Raw genomic sequence first — 5,225 nt, forward strand, 5'->3', positions numbered from 1 at the left:
AAAATTGTACATTGAGCAAGAAATTCAATAGTGCTATCATAATTCAAAACAAAGCATATAAATATAGATTAGATAATCGTAACAATAGTATTAAATTTTAATTATCTAATTAACTTAACACACTAAAATTTCCTAATTCGAATATTAGCATATCAATGTGTCCTCCAGTATTACATCTTGATTTCACCTTTTGAGTAAGTTGTTATATTCCATGACATTGTTCGTATTTCATTTATATTCTTTCTTAGTTTCAAGCATTCTTAAAGTCATTTATATAATTCAAACATGGCATTAGTAACCACCTCAATTCAAGCATAACATAGAACATAGTTACTTACCTTGTACACTTATCATACCATGAATTGTCATTAACTTTCACACTACTGAGTGTCTATCAACAACATATGAAACAAGTTGTAATTTCATTTATAATAACATTGAGTTTATAATCAAATATCAAATCAAGCATAGAATAATATAATATTAAGTTTGAACATACCAGATAAAGGTTACATGTCTACAACCCTTATCTTCCCTTTAATCCTCGACATCCTAGTGTCATCATTAACCATGAATGATAAATTTGACTTTAGAAATAGTACTAGTATCACATAAAACTCATGGAACACATCAATTATACATAAATTGCATTTTATTCATTTTAGCCCCTGTAAGCTTTAATATCTAAAATGCTCGTATTTTTTTATATTTAATATCAAATCGAAATATGATTTCATATTCTTCCATTAGGAGCTCCAAACATTCAATCTATAACATGATTTTCCAATAACTTTCACTTTATTCAATTCAGTCTCTAATGCCATAAAATTAACTATAGAGCTTAGTTAAATTTCTTATTAAATCCAATACTTTTCTCCACTTTATAACCTAGTCCTATCATAATATAAACATATTATTCACAATCTCATAACTAACAAGCTTAAATTCATCAAACAACGATAATGGTATTTCAACAAACACTTGATAATTAAAAAATCTAAAGCACGGGCTAGCTTAAATGATAAGAAATCTATGAGAATTTAAAAGAAAAGGCTTGGTTACTGTAACGCCTCAATTTTCGAGAATCCTGTGAATGTTGGCATAGGCTTAATTATGTTAGTGGGCCTCTAGAAGGCCCAAGCTTAAGATAGAACCCGGTAATTGTAGTTAATTTTTGTTCCATAAGAAAAAGGGAGTGAAATTATGAAATAGGACCTATGTGAAAATGTTTGAAAATGCTATAGGCTAAATTAAAATGGCCAAATAAATAGGAGTACAAAATAGGAGGATTTGCATGACAAACCTCCCATTTTACATGAAGTGGCCAGCCATCATGTTGTTCTAGACAAAATGTACACTTGATATCCATAATTTATGGTACAAATTGATACAAATTGATAATAGGTTAGGTAAATGTTTCATGATAATAGGTTAGGTAAATGTTCCATGATAATAGGTTAGGTAAATGTTTCATGATAATAGGTTAGGTAAATGTTCCATGATAATAGGTTAGGTAAATGTTCCATGATAATGGGTTAGGTAAATGTTCCATGATAATGGGTTAGGTAAATGTTTCATAATAATGGGTTAGGTAAATGTTTCATGATAATGGGTTAGGTAAATGTTTCATGATAAGAATTTCATGTCTTTTGTATTAAAGAATTAAATGGATGAAATATGAAGTTTTATTAAAAGAAAAAGGGGTGAAAAGAACAAAGTTTTGTCCATCGTTGTTCATCATAGTTGAAAGTTAGAGAAGAGAAAGGAGAGGAGAAAGCTCTTGAGTATTCGGTCATTAGGAGGAGGAAAATTGAAGGTAAGTTTTTGGTACCTTGCTTCTATTTTGAGGTTCATGAGTTCTTCTTAATTCTACCTTAACTCTTGAAGTATATTTTGATTTTTAGTTGTGTTGTGAGCATTTAGTCATGAATTAAAATGAAGGAAATGGTTGTTGTTTCATGTTCTTTTGATGAAAAATGGAAGATAGGTGAAGTTGAGCCAAACAAATAAGCATGCATGTGCCTTAGATGTTAAAGGGAAAAATCAGCTAACATGTTGTGCTTTAAAATAATGAAATGGAGATCATACTTAAGTAAAATCATAGATATGTGATGATTGATTGGTGATATACATGTTTAAATAACATGCATGCAAGGTATGTGTGAAAGAGTGATTTGGTAATAAATCTGCTTGGGACAGCAGCAGTAACGTGACTTTGGAAAATCACCATAAATTGTGGGAGAAGAATTAGAAGCTGAATAAATTATGTAATTAAATATTATTGAGTCTAGTTTCTAATGAAATAAACAAGAACATATTTTGAATTCTGTACAATGAGAAATTTGATTCGTAATGAAGGGTGGTCAGATTAGTCAAACAGAGAAACATGGGAAACTTTGAGAAAATTTTGGTATTGATTGGCTACACCAAAAATTATGAAAATTTTATGGATAAAAGATATATGAGTCTATTTTCAGGGAAAATTAACGGCACTTGATTTGGAGTTTCGTAGCTCCAGTTATAAATAATTTAGTGACTGTTGCTCAGGAAGACAGCTTGCAGTGAAATTATGATTATGTGGTAAACATTGACAAAAATTTGTTAATGAGTTGCTTATTGATTTCTTATAAGCTTACTATGATCTGTAGGTGTGGTTGGCCGAATATTGTAAGGGGTTAATACGTAGTTTGTATTTGAATAGTTAGATTAACGTGTTAGTAATCCAATTCTAGGCGGTTCGTGTATGGATCTCGTCAGCATATCGTCGCAAACAGGTGTGTAACTGACACCCTCTCATAGACAAGATTGGCAAAAGCTGAAAAGCCGAAATGCCGAAAAGTCGGTATTTTGGGAATTTGCGAGTGTGCGAATGCTTGTAAGATAGTTGGGTTTGTATATTTGGTAATCTAAAGTAATAAACTGCAATACGCGCGATTTCGTACATTTTGATAATTTGGGCTTAATGGGCCAAAGATCGGGTTCATGGGCCAACGGGCCCAATTCGGTAAGTATGCGCGGTAAGTGTTTTGATAGTACGTAAATAGTTAGGATATGCATGAAAATGCTAAAAGTAGCTAAATTACTACAATACCCCTATGTATGGAAAATTACTGTTATACCCCTAGGTGTAAAATTACCGTTATACCCCTAGGGTTAATTTTGACTGAAAAGTATGACGATCTGATTCTGTATGATGTATGCCATGATTATATATCTGTTGCATGGGGACATGGGTTATATTATGGAGGAAGCATTCTGGTGGCTATGCCACAAATATCTGATCTGGTGGCTCTGCCACAAATATCTGATCTGATGGCTCTGCCACATATATCTGCTTCGGTGGCCCCGCCACGATTATCATGATCTGGTGACTCATCACATTATCTGATTCAGCAGCCATGCTACAAATCCTGTGGTGTGTAGCGGTTGGGTGGGTCGAGTTGTCTCCCCACACGGTGTAAGGTTGGTATGGGGGTGTATACAGTTGGATATGGTTGGGTTTCTGCATAAACATGTAATATCTGTTCTGTTCTGTTATGGGCCTATGGGCTTTATTTTGAATTCTGTTCTGGGCTAAGGCCAACTTATTCTATTTCTGTGGTTTAAGCTGATATAGGTTATGGTTGGGTTAATTTACACACTGAGTTTCCCCAAACTCACCCTTTTATTTTCATCCACACAGGAAATCCCCAACCATAGTGGGCTTGGAGCTGTGAGGGAATTCGGAGTGGCCACCCATTCTGAAAGTTTGATTTTCTTCTGGTGAACTGGACATCCTTTTATTTACGTTTGAAGTTTTGGGTTTTCAAATGTAATAAGGCCGCTTAATTATTTTTTATGGTTTTAATATGTATTACTAAGATAGGTATTACTTATTTTAACTGTCGAAATTGGATAGCTTTAGGGCGCGTTTTCAAAAACAACAATTGATTTCAAAATAACACGACAACAAGCAAAGCTTCCGCAATGAAAGTATTTTTCCAAAATTAATCACTTTTCCTAAAAATGACTTAATCAAATCGGTTTCCTAGAAATATCCATGACGTTAAGGTGTGGCAATGGCGGTATGCATGTCTAGGATTAGATCCGAAGGGAGCTTGGTACTTAAGCAGTCCGATGGACTCACCACCTCTTTTCTGGTTTCCTAGCTGGTGCACAGCTTCCATTCACTTTAACCCTTAATGAATTAATCTTTTGAACATCAAGTACGATTTTCTGGACTTAGAATGGAAATTTTTTTTTTTTAACATTTTTGATGTGCCATGTCGGATCCGGCCATAATTTCTGGGCCGGGTTTGGGGTGCTACAGTTACCTTGGTTGATTATGATCCAAAAGAGACTAAGAAAAATTGAGAATTCTTTTGCTCTTTCTAACGCTATGAATGACACAAAAGAAAGAAAAGATAAATGGTTGGTTCTTTCTCCCATTCACAATATGTATATATATGTACAAATGATTAATTAAGTTGATTATCTTAATTAATCACAAATGAAAGGCTAGGATTAATAATTAACAAGTATGGTGGGCATGGATGGATAGGATTGATCTCATCCACTAACTTAAATAATAATGGTTAAATAATCATTAATTCCCTTTCTTAATTACTAATTTAGCCCTCAAGTATTTTTCTACGTTAATACTCAATATAGATTGCACTTCTACAATTTAATCCTTATGTTATAATAAACGATTTTCTTAATTTAAGTACTCGATCGTCTACAAATATTTTTTTTTACTAAATACATAAATTATTCTACTCATAATTTCACTATCATAGCTTACAAAATCGACTTCGAAACCATATTTTCCGACATTGGTAAAAATCAGATTGTTGCATAAGATTTTTCCTTTGAAAACTTAATTATAAACTTAACATGAAGAATAATTAGTTTACGAAGTGACTTCACCAAAACAAATGCCTAACACTAGTCAAGTAAGTGCTCTATTCTAATCGTACTAAATCACATTAATAAGCCTTCTTTAAATAGGCAATTTAGGTTTGTAGAACATCAATTAATGCGAACTTCAATCCCTTTCAATTGTGTTTGTTTCTACCTTAAGTTGCTTATTTGCTTAAATGCAAAACTATAATGGAAGTGTCAGATTGTAGTGGCCATTATGGCTTTGCAATAAGAAAAATCGTGCAAACAAAACAAAAATAACACAGAGGTTTATTTACACAATTTAGTTTCCCTAAGTCTACGAAACTTAGCTCAGTGAGTAA

At 32.8% G+C, this 5,225-nt stretch overlaps 1 long non-coding RNA gene across 1 annotated transcript; it reads left to right on the top strand.

The window, feature by feature from the left end:
* The first annotated feature begins 1,657 nt into the window (after positions 1 to 1,657).
* LOC128283983 (uncharacterized) lies at positions 1,658 to 3,926 on the top strand. The gene is made up of 3 exons (XR_008274287.1): positions 1,658 to 1,816; positions 2,733 to 2,774; positions 3,683 to 3,926. It is a non-coding gene; the product is annotated as an uncharacterized LOC128283983 (long non-coding RNA).
* Positions 3,927 to 5,225: the final 1,299 nt, after the last annotated feature.

This window comes from Gossypium arboreum, chromosome 2 (genome assembly GCF_025698485.1).
Source record: "Gossypium arboreum isolate Shixiya-1 chromosome 2, ASM2569848v2, whole genome shotgun sequence".
Taxonomy (NCBI): Eukaryota; Viridiplantae; Streptophyta; class Magnoliopsida; order Malvales; family Malvaceae; genus Gossypium; species Gossypium arboreum.